This window comes from Camarhynchus parvulus, chromosome 1A (assembly GCF_901933205.1).
Source record: "Camarhynchus parvulus chromosome 1A, STF_HiC, whole genome shotgun sequence".
NCBI lineage: Eukaryota > Metazoa > Chordata > Aves > Passeriformes > Thraupidae > Camarhynchus > Camarhynchus parvulus.
The window spans coordinates 68,246,573-68,262,738 of NC_044586.1; the positions used below are offsets into that span (position 1 = coordinate 68,246,573).

Below are 16,166 nucleotides of genomic sequence, written 5' to 3' on the forward strand. Positions count from 1 at the left end.
CCTTCAAATATCTCCAAGGGACCTGTGCACTGGAGAGACAGAGCTCTTGAGCTTCCTAAAAATCTGCTCTCCACAGAGAGAAGCAGAAGGAAAAGGAAATTGGGCTCCGAAGGACTTGCTGCTCTAAGGATGCTCAAGACCAGCCCTTGCAGGAGATGATTTGCAGCAAAAGCTGTGCCAGGGAAAGCTGGAGATAAGTCAGCCAGGAGGAAGAAGGACAGATCCACGTGACACTGAGGGAAATGAGGAGAATTTTTAATTCTCAGACTCACTGGGGTCTGACTACTAAAATAATTCTGTGTTTTCCCAGCTCCAGGAGAATTTGTTCACTCTCAGCAGCTGGAACAGGGGAATATCCCTGGTGCCCCAAAAAACATGGGCAAGCAACATCCCCTTCCAGGGTGACAAACCAAGGATAAAGCTGAGGGGAAGAAATCCTGTTCATCTTGAGCTGCAATTCAAAAAAAATCCCAGCAAAGGAGAAAATGAAGAAAATGTTATTTCCTTTGAAATGGAGTACTGCGCTCTGTAACAGGAGGGAAGGGGGGGAAAATCAAACCTAAAGTGAACCAGAGATTCAGTTCATAAACACAGGAGAAGGTCAGCTTCCTCCTCACCAATAACTCTGTCCCAGAGGAGCCCAGCATGGCATTTGAGATAGGGCAGATATTTGATTCCTTCCTCTGTGTGGGGAGCCTGACACACACATCCTCCATCCATCCCCAGCACTGCCAGGGGCTGGGCTGGGCCCCTCCTGCAGCCCCCCTGCCTCAGCAGCAGCAGGAACCAGTTTAAAAGCTGCTCCTTGAGCTGAGGAAGGGATTATTTTATTCCTGCGTTTGAGAAGAGGCAGTGGCTGTAAAACCTTCTGCCTGAGCCCAGCAACAGAGAGACCTTGGGAGAGGCTGATTGCGGGTGGTGAGAGAAATCACCCATGGCAGAGAGCAGTGCAGGACAGACAGGTGAGCACAGCCCTGCACCTGGAGACCTCTTTGCTTTTTATAAAATAAAGCTGATTCTGCTGCCTCTGTTCCCAGGGAGGGAGAAGCAAGGCAGGAGAGAAGACAGCAACCAAGTGAAACCAGGAGGCAAACCAGTGAGTGAAAAGGCTTCAGGTGATGCCCTGTGAAGGCTGAGCTAGAGCAGAGGCTGGGCAGAGTTCCAGAATAAAGCAGGGATTTATGGAAAGGATCTCCTCCATGGATGCACCTTGGGCAGCACAAGAGCCCAGCCAGGGCTGCACCCAAAATGAACCAAAATGGCCCCAAAATGCACGAGCGCTCCCGGGGTCTCTCCCTGGGATCAGTTCTGCTCCATTTGCATCTTGCAGTTCATTGTCCCATTCCAGCTTTAGCCCCTGCAGTCCCACCCTGCTTGTTTTTCTCTCTGCAGCCCACGGGGTTTGTGCTCTGGGGCTGAGATTTGGGTCATTTGTCCTTGGTGCCCAGCTGGAGCAGGAATTGTTTTGTCTCCCTGCTCTGTGCACAGAGATCACCATCCCATAATATGAAGCCCAGACCCACACACTAAAGCAGCACAGAATGTGAAAAATATAAAAGCTAAACCCTGAGGCATCACAAGCATCTCACAGTCACTTCCCCATACCCTTGCAGAAGTATTGGAGAAGCCTCAGAATTCTCCTCCCACACAAATCCCCAGCAGGAGGGGAGGCAGGGCAGGGCAGCAGAGCAGGGCAGCAGCCTGAGTGGCCAGCAGGGCTGTGAGTGGGGGAAATGTGGCTCAAAGAACCCTGTGCATCACCCAGCAGGAGGCAGGGAGACCTCTGCACGTGTCCAGGCACAGCCAAGGACTGGAAAGCAGAAAAGCAGATTGTCATGGAGCTCCAATCTGCTTGGGATCTCCTCCAGGCTCGTGGCACCTCGTGCTGCCCCACTTGAGTGCTCATGGCCAGGCTCCAGCTGAGCCACTGGGAAGGATGAGAAATGCTCACAATCATCCCCTGCCCCTGAGAGCCCCTCAGTGTCTCCTTTGCCACCAGCAGGGCCTGGACCAGCACCTTCTGAAAAGCACTGGGGCAGCCAAGCTCAACTGGAGCACATTCCCAGACGCAAAAGTTTGTCCAAATTTGCTCTATTTATTCCCACTTCTGTGGTGGAGGAAAAACTCAAACTCTTTTCTTTCTTCCCTCTCCTCCCTACCAGCTGGAAAACATCTCTCTGCCACCAGCATCTGATCAAGGGATGCTGCAGGAAAAAGTAAAATTGTTTTTTGGGTTTTTTTTTTTCCTAAAACCCTCCAAACTCCAGCTATTGCAGCAAGGCTGCTCTTCCTTCTCCAAAAATCTGGACCTGCAGAACCTTTCCTGATCTGTGAGGGAAAATTGGCAGTGATCTGTGAAAAGTGCAGGGTGAACAGATTGGCATTTCCAAAGCATGTGCAGTTTGCATTTGTGTGTGTAGCAATGTGCATATAAATGTGTATTTTTATGTATATGTATAAAACATACACACACACACACACACACATATATATCTATATATATGGAGTTGTATTTAGGGAAAAAAAAGGCATCACAACTTCCAGCAAAAGATAATGAGAGAGCTGGGAAATGCAGGCAGCATGATGCAACTCCAATCCCTTCCTCACACTGCAGGACAATCAAGGCTTCTTCTCTGAAATGAATGCAGAAAAAGGGCCCAAGCAGCTGGGGAAAGGGTGATGCTGGTGAGAAATGGGCTTTTTTTGTGGCTCATGCATTGCAAAGTGTGTGTGTGTGTGTGTGTGTGATGAGTCAAAGTCTGAGGGCTGCCTTGTGTCAGCCATTGACTGTGCCAATGACAGCCTTTAATAACACCACTTACAGACTCTGGAGCAGGGGGAGGCAGCACAACGGGGGGAGGAGAGAGCTTCCCTCGCAGGCTGGTGCACACAAAGCGTCCCCAGGCTCGCCAAAATGTGTCACAAGAACCCGTTGATGGCTCCATAATTGCAGCCCACGCTGCAATGTGTTGTTCTAAGAGGCAGCAGAGAGCACAGCCAGGAGAGCAGATTTGGGTGCACGGCCAGGAGGACGTGGGGACATCGTGGGGACACTGGGGACACCATGGGGACACGCTGGGCTCAGGTAGGGGTGTCCTGAGTGGGGGTTTAGGGGTTGATCCCAATCAGAGCAGATTTGGGTGCATGGCCAGGAGGACATGGGGACATCATGGGGACACGCTGGGCTCAGGTAGGGCTGATCTGGGTGCTGGTTTAGGGGCTGATCCCAATCTGAGCAGCTTTGGAGGACATGGGGACATCATGGGGACACGCTGGGCTCAGGTAGGGCTGGACGGGGTGGTGTTTTTTGGCACTCATTACCCGGTTTATACTGGGAAGAGGCTGAAATTCCAATCCCAGCAGCGAAATAGGGAGGACATGGGGACATCATGGGGAAAATCAGCCCGCCAGGGCTCATGGAGCTAGGGGAGCTCCTGGAAAGCTGGTGAAGATGCTAAAATCCAGTCAATCTCAATTTGGAAAGCTTTGGCAAGAGCTTCAGGAGCTGGTGGTGTCCTGATTATTTACTTCTCGCTCATACCCAGGTTTATACTGGGAAGCAGCCTGGAAATTCCAGAAATCCCACCCAGAACAGGTGAAACAGGGAGAAATATCTGCAGGAATATGCAAGTCCTGCTGCCCACCTTGGTTCTCAGCATGAAAGGGGGAAATGAAGTCCCTGCCAGGTCTCATGGATGCTGGGGAGCTCCTGGAAAGCTGGTGAAGATGCTAAAAACCCTCAGCTCAGTCCAGATTTGGAAAGCTTTGGGAAGAGCTTCAGGAGCTGGCGGTGTCCTGATTATTTACTTCTCCAAGCTAAGGAGAGACCTACTTCACACACCGCCTCCTGGAGAGGCGGAACAATCAGGCATGTAAAACAAGGAGGAAATGGAAATAGACTTGATAGCTCCTTCCCCTTCCTAATGGGGAATACTTACCTAATTAGGCCTGCTTGCTGTTTCCTCTCCTTGCTTTCTTTGAGACATTATGCAGAGAGGAATTTGTCCTAAAAGTCGGTGCTTTCATTCAGGGGCATCCCCTTGAGTGTTTGCCTTGCTGAGGCAGGCAAGGGCAGCACCTCCTTCATAAAGGAGGGGGAAAATCCCTCCTGAGAGGCTCTAAGGGGTGCTGGTTTAGGTTCCCAGCTCCTGCCGTGGCTCTCCTCCCTTCTCCATCCCTAACCCAGGCAGAGTTTGCAGCTCCAAGGTGCCTCCTGGCCCAGGTGAGCAGCTCCTGATCTCTGGGAGTGACCTTGGAGACCAGCAAGGGAAAGCCAGAGGATGCAAAGGTGGCCAAAATGACTCCACCCTCAGTGGGCTTTTGGAGACAGACCTGACACTGGATGGTCTCAGGGCTGGTGGGAACCACAGGGACCCCCAAATCAGCCCCAAATCCATTCCACCACTTGGATGACCTCTCCAAACCACACATCCAAGCAGTTGGCACAGCTCATATTACAAAAAAGGGGGTGGTAAAAGCAAAACCCAAACCCTCCAGACCCACACGGACAAGAGTGGCCCAAGCAGGACACAGCAAGCTCTCATTTCCCAGGGCCAGCCCCCCTTCTTTCAGAGAAACCCCACTCTGGTGCCTCCCCTCACCAGGAGAAGGGGTTGGGACGTGCAGGAGCACCTCCCACCCCACAGGATGCTCCCAACCATCCCTACAACAGAGCCAGGCTGGATGTGACCCTGCACAAGGGGTTCCAGGGGTCTCCATTCACCCCTAGACCCCTCCACTGGACCCCTTTATCCCTTCCTCCATTTCCAGGAAGGCCCTTCCATCCCCCTCAGCCCTGCTCCTTCACCCCAGGAATTTTTTTTCTCTTCCTGCAGGGAGCAGAGCTTCCAAGAAGGAAAATGCAAAGCCCAAAGGGAATGACTTCAAGCAGGGAGAGGGCTCTGCAAAGGAAGGAGCTTTATTCCTGCCTGAGGGGGTGCTTTCATGAACCTCCTTTTGTTTCCTCAAAGGCTGCCAAAGGTGGAGAGCTGCAGGCATTCAGGGAACTCACCCTGCAAGCAGCAGCAGCAGCAGAGAATCCCCCAAGCCCAGGTCTATCTCTGCCTCCCCAGCATCCTGCAGTGGTCCAGCCATTCCTGCATCCCTCCCCACCCCATCTCCAGGAGAGCACCTGCAGCTTGCAGCACCTGTGCAGGGAGTGAGAGGAGGGGCTGAGCCACCCCCTGCAGCTGCTCCAGAACTTCACCTCCCCAGTTCAGCATCCAGAAAAGCTCTGTTGTTTTCCTTTTCTCTTTCCTTTTCCCCCCCCCCCCCTTTTTTTTTTTTTTGCTTTTTTTTCCCCACTAGGCAATTTCCAGGGAACAAGAAAGAACTGCCCAGCTAATCCCTGCTGCAAGCCAGGCCCCAGCCAGGGAGGGAAAGCAGCCCCACTCCTCCCAGTGCCCCTGGACACCTCTCCATCCTCCCAGCACCTCCTGTGCCCACTGAGCCACCCCTGTGCAGCCACTGCAGGATCCTCAGGGCTGCCAGGCTGTCAAGGACAGCAGCAGGGAAGGAGGGAGGTTTCCTTGAAGAGCCACCTCTGCAGCACTGCCAGCTTCCAGGGGAAGCTGTGAATCCAGTGGCTGCAGGCAGGAGAGCCCTTTGCATCCCTTTTGCACCTCCTGAGCATTCCCAAAACCAAGGGATGTGCTGGATAAATGGGGTCCTGCTGGATAAACAGGTGCCTGCTGCAGAGCAAACCTGCACTCATTCCTGGGGAGCAAGACCCCCCAAAGCAGGATCCATCCCACCCATGGGCACTGGAAAGTGATGGTGAGGGCAGGCAGAGCCATGGGCTGAGCAGGGCTTGCTCTGCTCGGCCCCTTGCAGCTCCAGGGGGGCTCAGCAGAGCAGGACCCCAGCACAGGAGCACCAGAGGAGGGACTTGCAGACTCCAGCAAACACTGAGGAGCAGCAGAGGCAGAGATAAGAGCAGGTATTCACCAGGCAATGCCCACGAGGAGCTGTGAATGCAGCATTTGTGCTGGATGAGCAGACATTGTCCCAGAACTTGATGCACCCCGAGTGGTGACACGAGATTACCAGTTTGGAGATGAGTAAGCTCATTACAACCCTCAAATCCCCCTCCAAAGGAGGGATCTGACGAGGAAAGGGACCTGTGACAGGAACAAACTGGGGGATTTGTTTAACCAGATCAGCCTGCTGGGCCAGCACAGCACGGTTCCCTGCCTCCAGCGTGGATAAACCTGCATTCCCAGGAAGCTTAACCCCCCCCATCCCACATGGACAGGGTGGGCAGTGTCCCACAGCCAGCACTGGGGTCTGCTGGGCACAACCCTGCTTTTAAGGGATGAAAAGAAACACCTTTCAATAATAAATAATAATGCTAAATATGTGTTTCTATAGCAACTCATCACCATAGCAGCTCGGCACAGGAGAGAACTCAGAGCTCATCCCGCCGTCTTCAGGGTGAGGAGGCAGCTGCCCTCCCAGAGGTGGCTTCAGTGGTGGCACAGATGGACTTAGAGCAAGAAACCCCCCTCCAGGTTGTCCCTGAGCACTGCCCTCGCTGGGGAAGCCGTGTGGATGAGCTGGAGAGGAGCAGTCAGGGATCCAAGCGGTGGTTGGGGTGTGGAGTCTCAAAAACACCAGGTACTGAGGTCATTGCAATCCCCAAATTATTCCTGGGATCCAAGGAGGGATGGGGATATGGAGTCTAAAAAGCCCTGGGTATTGAGGTCATTGCAACCTCCAAAATCAGTCACTGCTGGGATCCAAGGAGGGATGGGGAAGACTCAAAAGCACTGGGTACTGAGGTCACTGCAATCCTCAAATCACTGCTGGGACCCAAGGAGGGATGGGGGTAGAAAGACTCAAAAACTGAGGTCATTGCAGTCCCCCAGATCCCTGCTGGGATCCAAGGAGAGATGGGGTATGAAGCTCAAAAGCCCTGGGTATTGAGGTCATTACAACACCCCAAATTACTCCTGGGATCCAAGGAGGGATGAGGGTAGGAAGCTCAAAAGCAGCAGGTGTTGAAGTCATTGAACATTCCAAATCATTCCTGGGATCCAAGGATGGATGGGGTATGAAGCTCAAAAGCCCTGGGTATTGACGTCATTGCAATCCCCAAATCATTCCTGGGATCCAAGCAGTGATTGGGGTATGGAGTCTCAAAAACATCAGGTATTGAGGTCCTTGCAATCCCCAAATCATTGCTGGGCTCCAAGGAAGGATGGGGGTATGGAGTCTAAAAAGCCCTGGGTATTGAGGTCATTGCAACCTCCAAAATCATTCCTGTGATCCAAGGAGGGATGAGGGTAGGAAACTCAAAAGCAGCAGGTGTTGAGGTCATTGAACACTCCAAATCACTCCTGGGATCCAAGGAGGGATGGGGTAGGAAGCCTCAAAAGCCCTGGGTATTGAGGTCATTGCAATCCCCAAATCATTACTGGGATCCAAGGAGAGTGGGGGTAGGAAGTCTAAAAAGCATCAGGTACTGATGTCACTGCAACCCCTCAAATCATTCCTGGGATCCAGGGGGGCTGGAAGGAAAGGAGGATGCGACAGGGGACAGCCCCACTGTCCAGCCAGGAGGAAAAGGGAGAGTGCAAAGGGTGAGGCACAACCAAAAGGAGGAAATGCCCAAGATTATCCATGCAAATTCCAACCCCTCAACACTTATACAACTCAGGAGAACAGCTTAAAAACTCCACGTGTTGCTCTGCTTTCAGCAAGACCCAGAAATTTGCACCAAAACCCTGATAAGTAGAAGTAGTTTCCCAAAACAGCCCAAAAACTCATTATTTCCAAGGGACACATGCCCACCTTAATTTGGCTGTGGGTTTTTCTTCCCTAGATTGTCCATTAGAGAAAAACCCAAGCTTTTGATTGGCTCCACAATTGGTGTGGTTGTATTCCCAGCTCACCTGCTCTCCCTGGCAGGGCTGTGGGGGCAGAGCCTTTGCCTTGAATACAGAACCTCCTGTTCCTCAGCACCTCTGAAAGCCTCTCCCCAGCCAGCAGAAGAAGGTGGCACTGCCCAGGGGTGGGACAATGCCCATTAGTGACAATTATCCATGGACATGATGCCATTCCTCAGGTTGCTGAGTGAGTTCCCAACAAGGCCCCCCCTGGTTTTAATCCCTTCACAAAAATGAGTCATTTTTAAAGATCATTAGAGCAAAGGAAGAATTAGGTGGTGGCTGAAGGGACAATCACTTCTAAGAGACCTCCCCCACTTGATAGATGGGGAAACAAGAAGCCAAGGAAGCCCCTGAGGGCCGTGGGACAGCTCTCCATCAAACCCAAGTCTCCCTTTGGCAGCCCAGGAGAAGTTTCTCTAAAGTAAAATGAAGCTGTGTAGCACACCGAGCACTTGCTATTCCATCAATAGGCAATTGTAACAGGATACACCTCCTTAGTCTCTAAATGAGTTTTCTTTCCAGCACTACATTATAGACAAATCCCCTGTCACAAAAAACAAATAAATCCCTTTTCACAATCAAATATGCTCTAACCAAGTCAAACAGGGCCGCACGCGCGTGCAGTGAATCCGCAAAGCTTCCCCCACCTTCCCAGCCTGGCCATCCTCCCTCCGGCTGGGGAAAGAGGCAAAAAGGAAAGGAAAGGAAGAATATTTGATGGCAGAAACAAGGTGGCAATTTCCCATTTCAGCTGGGAATCGATGTGAGGGCTCCTTGTGTTCCTGCTCCGCCGGAGCTGAGCTCTCGCTGACACAACACCAGAGCTTGACTTAGTGGTGCTTCATCCCAGCAAGATAGTTTTAATTTAAATCTTGTCACTGCTGAGGATGAAGCCATCCAGGCTGTAATTTACTGCTAATTCATCCTCCTGATCCCTATAACTCTAAAAATCACCAAGCAGTAGAATGCCTGGCTGGTCCCCAGCGAGGCTCGGCATGAATGAGCATCAGGGGGCTGCTGGCAGCAAGTGTGAGTTCCTCATTCAGAAAAAACCAGCAAATATATCAATATTAACCATCTACAGGTGGTCACCAGGCCAGCATCACCTCACTGTTTCCCAGGGAAACACTACTGGGAATAAACATCTTCACCAGCCTCACCTTTCCTCCCTTGTGGAGTGTTTTAAGCTCCAGGAGAAATAACACAGAGGTCGTGGAGCCTCATTTCACAAACACTTATGTTCATTTGGCTCAAGGTTCAAGATTCATCCCTCTGGCCCTTGCAGGAGAGCAGAGGAGGGAGAAATGGGTGAGTTTAGATCATGCAAATGCCTGTAGTGGAAAGCTAACCTGCATTATCTGCATCGGAGCCACACATTCGTCCTGGCAAATTCAAGTGCCAGTCAAATCCCATAAATTTATTGCCAATGGCTGGGTGGGAAAGCCCCAGCAGATCAGTGTGTGGATAACAGAGGTGGAAGGAAACTCAGCGATCAGGACGAAAAGCAGGAGAATCAGAGGTCCCACATCTCCCTTTTGGGTCACAAGTGCAAATCCTGCCACGCTCAGCAGGACTTTTTATTTATCGCCATGCAAAAGAAGCCTGGGAATCTCAGCCACTTCACTTTTGGGGCTGGGTTCCTGTTTCATTGCATGCAGCATTTAAAAAACACTTTTTTAAAGGGGAGAAGACAGCAAAGCCTGGAGTAAAAGCAAGTCACAGAATCTGCAAATGACCTCTCTCTCTCTCTAGTGATTCCAGGTGAGGTCAGAGCCACCTGCTGAGAGGCAGCAGAGTGGGATGGAGGTTTGAACCCAGCCACTGCTCTCCCCCAGGTCTTCAGGCTCTGAGAACTCGGTGTCTTCTACAAACATTGGTATTTGAGGTAGGAACAGCTGGGAACATCGTATTCCAGCAAAAAGTTGGCTTCCTGCATGGCTCCAGGAATCCCCTTGGAAGGGAGCATGTCCCTGGCAATGTTCACAGATGCAGCTGGAGGGCTACAGGTGTCTAAAATGAAGTGGTCACTGGGTTTTCAAACCACTGTTCAGGGCCTTCAGAGCATCTCTGAGGGCTCCCAGAGGTTTTTACCAAGGAAAGGGCTCAGGACAGTGCCACAAGACACAGGGGACACAGAGTTGGCACCTCTTAGCTGGGTGGCTGCTCAGCCCCCTAAGGATGAGGCAAACTCACAGAGCTCATGCACCAACAAAAAAACCCCAGACTATTCTTTGGGATGAGTCAAAAAAACCCCAAGGGACAATGCCAGATACAGAAAATCACCACACAGGCTGTGGGGAGCTCAGCACGTCATTCTTGCAGTGATGTCTCCATTCCCAAAGGTGATTAAAAACATTTTGCAGCAAATTTTAAAGGCACTGGGACTGAGATCCATGAAAGAACAGCTGCTCCCAGGCCAATTCTCTAACCCAAAATGTTTGGTTGTCTCTGCCCATGGCAAGGCATTGGAAATAGATGATCTTTAAAGTCCCTTCCAACCCAAACTGTTCTGTAATTCCATGATTCTTTCTCACTTCAAAGCACCCATTTGCCATTTTAACTGGAAAAAAATCAATCCTGGAGATGTCCTGTTGTGTCCAAGGGCTGCTCTTGGCTGTTGAAGCTCAGACTGGAGGGCAGGGCACCACTCCCTGCTCTCACCAAAGTCCCACCTGGGGCTCAGTTTGCATTTCAGGCTGGTGAGTGAGAATTCCTCATCAATCAATGTGGACTGAGCTGTTTGCCTCTCTGTGCCTCAGTTTCCCAATCACGCAGGAATTGAGTGAGTGGTGATCTTTTAAAACGCTCTGTGCCTCAGTTTCCCCATCCATACCACAGGAATTGAGTGGATGGTTCTGTTTTAAAACCCTGTGCCTCAGTTTCCCTACCCACACCACAGGAAAGGAGTGATTGTTATGTTTTAAAACCCTGTGCCTCAGTTTCCCAATCACTCAGGAACTGAGTGAATGGTGATGTTTTAAAACCTTGTGCCTCAGTTTCCTTATCCACACCACAAGAATTGAGTGAGCAGATCTGTTTTAAACCCTTGTGCCTCAGTTTCCCCATCCATACTACAGGAATTGAGTGGATGGTTCTGTTTTAAAACCCTGTGCCTCAGTTTCCCTATCCACACCAGGGGAATGGAAGAGATAGTTCTGTTTTAAACCCTGTGCCTCAGTTTCCCTATCCATACCACAAGAATTGAGTGAGTGGTTATGTTTTAAAACCCTGTGCCTCAGTTTCCAATCCATAACACAGGAATTGAGTAGATGGTTATGTTTAAAACCCCATGCCTCACTTTCCCAATCCATGTCACGAGAATTGAGTGGATGGTCCTGTTTTAAAACCCTGTGCCTCAGTTCCCCTATCCACACCACAGGAATTGAGTGAATGGTTCTGTTTTAACCCCCTGTGCCTCAGTTTCCCTATCCACAGCAGGGGAATGAATGGTTCTGTTTTAAAACCCTGTGCCTCAGTTTCCCTACCCACACCACAGAAATTGAGTGAATGGTTCTGTTTTAAAACCACTCAGAGCCTGAGTGAAAAACACGTGGGCAGCACTACGTAATTTTTTTTCTTCCTTCTTATTTTTTCTTTTTGTCACAGGCTCCTTGAGAGCTCAAAGCTGAGGGATATAAAGCACTTTTCAGAGGAAGACAGGCAGGCAGGGAAGCACGCTCATCATCACTGATGCCCTGCAGGAAGGCACTGGGCTGCCCCGACTCTCTGCACAGACGGGAAGTCTCCTTGCCTTGGGCGCCTGGAGCGCTGCTGTCCCTTCCCCGAGTCTCGCCAGCCAGAAGGAAGGAGTAAGAAAGAGCCCTCTGAAGCCTTTCAGAGAGCCAGAAAGGTTCCCCAGATGCTTTGTGTTAGAGCATGAAGCAGTTTGAGGGCTTTGCTGCGGGGAACAGTCACAGCCCAAGACGCATCCCTGCCTGGGGAGGGGGATCATGGGCAGCACACGAGACTTTGGAGTCTCAGCTATGTGGGACCCCGCTTCAGAGGGGTTCTAAATAATAAATAGATCAAGAGCAGCCAGATGATTCCCAGGACACCACGCCATCCCGCTCCCAAACACATGTGGGCAGCGCCAAGCCCCGAACTCTGGCACTGCAAACTCCAAAACTCAGCAGCAGCCCCACCTCTGACACCCTCCCCAGGTCAGATCGGCGTGGAGCACCACAGCATCCTCCTTAGGGTTCCCTTCCTCACAAAAAACTGATTCCCACACGGCTTTAACCCTCAGCACATCCTGAGCATCGTAAAACCTTGCCGGGCTCATCGCACGAACCCAGCCCCTGCACGGCGAGCGGGAGCTCGGTTTGACTGCATCCCCTCGGCATCAGGAGGCAGAGACAAAGCGGCTCGGTAAAAGGAAAAAGATGCAACACAAAAGGGGCGCCGGCATCTCTCCTCCCCCTCGTCAGCCTGCGAAAGTGGAGGAATTGATATGAAAGCGGCTCCGGCAAGGCTGAGCCCCCCGGGATGGAGCTGCCACAGACGGCTCCTGCCTTCCCGGCAGCGCAGCTCAGCCCAGCCGCTCTCCTGCCTCTGCTCAGCCCTTGTTTTGCCTCACCCACCCCCTCCCTGCTCTCTGCGCTGCAGGGAGGGGTGCTGGCAGGTGAATCCGCTGAGGAAAAGCTCAAATATTCGCTCTCCCTGCGGAGAAGTTCAGCGTGTCCCTTTGGGTTCGCAGCATCCCTTCCCCAGCCGCGCACAGCGCGTTTGACAGCAGTGCCTGCGATCCTCGAGCAAATGCTTCCCTACAGCACCGCGACTGAGCATCAGCCCGGCTTCTAAATCACCCGTCTTGGACAGAAACAACACTTAGATCATGCGGCTGGCATTTATTTCGCGTGGTATCGATGCCGCCGAGCGCCGCACGTTCGGGATGGGACAGAGAGAGAAGAAGCCTCGGAGTGATCCTTTGGCAAAGGAGACACCCCACGGAGGGTGGGTCTGGGCAAAGGAGGGGAGAAAAAGCCCAGCTTTTCGTGCCGGGGCTGGGGTTGCGTGTTTAAACCTGGCTGCACACGAGAAACACACACACACATCTGTTGCACCGCTTGAAGCCCGGCTTAGCGAAGGATCCACACACACAAACAAACAAACAAACAAACACGCACTTCCCCCGGCAAAAAACCCCCAACAAAACACAAACACAAGCGAAACGCTGCTCGCATCCCCTGCACCTCCAGCCAGAGGCTTAGGCGGGGGGAGGAAGCACCTAATCCCACGCTGGGAGGCACACGCCGTAATTAAAAGCACAGAAATTAGAATCACAGAAGCCCGAGCCCCCCGTGCCCCGCTCCCGGATTTCTACAAACAACACCCGGCTGAAACAGAGGGCAGGCAAGGAAAATAAGTTAGCACGCTTTCCGCCCTCCGAAATATCTGTGCACGCTCAAGTCCCTAGAAGGCTGCGAGCAGTTCGCATCGGCTGTAAAAATCCCCTGGCACCGTCATTGTTCCCGCGGATCCTGAGCATCCCCCAGCATCTCGGGGGTCCCGCTCCGAACCTCCCCTCTCTGCATCACTCACCCCACGACCCGGGGAGCGCCAGACCCCCTCGCTTTTCCCAAAATCTCTTTTCCCGGCAGCGAGGGAAGCTGTGGGCAGTCAGGTGCGTTTGCAGCGAGCAGGGCTGGGAAGCAGAGCGGGGTGGGGAAGTTTTGCGGGAGAGGTGCGGAGCCACAACGCGTTCCAGCGGCTCCTGCCCACCGTGCCGAGCCCTGCTCGAGGGTCCTACCCCCGCATCCCTGCATCCCTTCCCGACACAGCGAGCAGATGGAGCCCCGGGAGGAGGATTTCAGGATGGAGCAGCCACATGCAGCCGCTACAAACCCAAACAGCCCTGCTGGGGCTGAGCAAGCGGGTTTGTTTGTCTGGGAGCAACTCAGCTGCTGCCGGAGTATTAGATTTCCAGCGAAACAACGCGGATTTCCAGCAAAACAACGCGCGGCTCGGTGTTTAGATCACTTCTCCCGGTGTACATCATTTAAGGGCATATGTCTGATAAACGCAGAGCATCGATACGCAGCGCACACATGCACCGAGGGAAAGGAGGCAGCTTCGGCGGCGCTGACTCCGCAGCCGGGATTTGGGCAGGAAAACTCCCCAGCACCTTGCAGGAAGGGAAGCCACGAGGGTCTGCCCTTCTCTCTTAGGTGTTCACTACCAGGGATGGCCCCTGTCCCCTGTCCCCATCCCTGGGTTATCCTCCCCGGGAATTGGGCTCTGCCTCCAGCCCCGTCCAGCTGCAACCTCACCGGGAGCAGGAAAAGTTTGGAAATGCCTCCAGCTCCTCGCCCGAGGAGAGCTCCGGAGCATCGGAGGGGGAAAACACCCCCCGAGGGGAGGCAAACCCGCAGCCGGGGGATGCCGGGGGTGATGAGGGACGGGCTGCGGGCTGAGCCGCTACCTCCGGCGAGAAAAGTTGAGCCTTGTGCATGGGGAAAAAGCCATCGGGAACGGGGGACAGCGGGCGCCGCGTCCCCTCCGCGCTGGGGATGTGGAGAAGGGGGGTCCCCGCCGCGCCCCCCGCCCAGCATCCTCCCAAGGCGGGCCGGGAGGGGCCGTGCCCGAACCCCCCGGCTCAGCCCGCTGCCCGCGGGGGTCCCTGCCCTCCATCCCTCCATCCCAGACCCCCTTCCCGCGACCCGGGGGTGGCGAGCAGCGGCGGGGGCGCCTCCCAGACCCCCTCCCTTCGCTGCCGCCAGGTGTGGAGGGCAGGTACCGCTGCAGCCCCGCCAGCCCTCCCGGGGCATCCTCCGGGGCATCCTCCGGAGCATCCTCCCGCAGCCCCCGCCGCCCGGGCGGGGCGGGGGGCTCCTTACCTGGGAATGCTCCTGGCTTGCTTTGGGTCGCTTTTGGTGTATATATATATATATGTATGTATATATATATATATATTATATTTCTCTCCTCTCCTTTCCCCCCACTTCAGTCTTCAGAGCAGGCGCCGCATTGACACTGCAGATGGTCTCTGTGTGTGTGTGTGTGTGTGCGCGTGTGTGTCTCTCTCCAATCCCAAATACTCCACGGAGGCGGAACACGGAGCCCCTCTCTCTGCACTGGGCAAACCGTGTCTGGCTCGCCCAGAGCCGGAGGAGGGGGGGGGAGAATGGAGGGGGGGGAACGCAGCTCCAGTTTTCACTCCCCCCCCAAATCACCCCTTCCCTCCCCTCCCTCCCTCCCTCCCTCCCTCCCTCCCTCCCCAGCCCTTCCCCCCCGCTTCTAAAGCAGCCAGCAGCGGGGGGAGCCGGGCAGCGGAGCTGCGGGCGGGCTGCGGGCAGGGGATGCAGGCAGGGGATGCGCTACGGGGCCATGCCCGGCTCCGCGGCCTCTCTGCCGCCCGCCCGCCCGCCGGGGAGGGCTCGCACTGCGGCTGTCTCGCCAGCCAGCCCTTCCTTCCTCCCCAGCCCTCCTCTCCAATGGTGGCTGCGGAGCCGGCTTGGACACCCAGGCTCTTTTGCAAACACAGGCACACACCCCTTTCCGAAAAAAAAAAAAAAAAAAAAAAAAAATTAGCCGGAGAGAGGTGTAGAAGTGCTGTGGCAACAGCAGCCCAATGCACGGAGGAGGGATAATAAAAAAATAATAAATAAAAAAATTGAAGCGATAATAAAAATCCCTTTCTATCCTTTTTCTCTTTCTTTCCTATTTTTTTTTTTAGCTTTGCAGAGAGAGTGGCCGCTTGCTCCTCCTTTCTCCAGCCCACCCACCTCCGGGAGAGGGGAGAAGGCGGAGGAGCGCAGGTTGTCTCTGGAGGGGGTCCCCCAAGGCGCTTTTCGTCGTCCTAAAGTTTGCAGGGGTTGGGGAAGGGGATGGGGACGGGGAGGGAGCGGGGCCGCCTCCCGGGGCTGCCGGCGCCGCTCTCCCCCGGCTGGAACTCCGGCTGCCTGGATTCCTCCTCCTCCGGTGCCTTCCCTCGCTGCTACTCACTACTGACACCTAGGAGCTCCAGCCTGATTGGGCTAATTGGGAAACGTCTCTGCCCTCCCCGAAAAATAGAAAAAATAAAAGGAATAAAAACCCAAAACGCACTCACGGAATCAACCGCATCTCGCTGCCTGCCCCCATCTGCTCCTCAAAAAAAGCCTTTCCCGGCTTTGCCTGGCGTCTCCCTTCCCTTTTCCATGCCTTCCCTTCCCTCTCTGAGGCTCTCCTCCGGCTTGGAGGCAGCGAGGAGGGGAGCGGGGCGTGGGGAGGCTCCGGGGAAGATCAATCTCCCAGCTGGGGTGAGCAATAATCCCGGAGAGCTGCTGCGAGCTGTTC

At 53.7% G+C, this 16,166-nt stretch overlaps 1 protein-coding gene across 2 annotated transcripts in view; it reads right to left on the reverse strand.

Annotated features, from left to right (window-relative positions):
• The window catches only part of PLXNA4 (plexin A4), a 515,162-nt gene extending 499,367 nt beyond the window's left edge, over positions 1–15,795 (reverse strand). The window contains exon 1 of one of the 2 annotated variants that reach the window (XM_030960692.1): positions 15,614–15,795. The gene's annotated coding sequence lies outside the window, so the exon portion shown is untranslated. Of the gene's footprint in view, positions 1–14,725; positions 15,019–15,613 lie in introns of those variants that run through there. The other variant, XM_030960691.1, reaches the window with a different exon arrangement.
• Between the last annotated feature and the right edge of the window lie 371 nt (positions 15,796–16,166).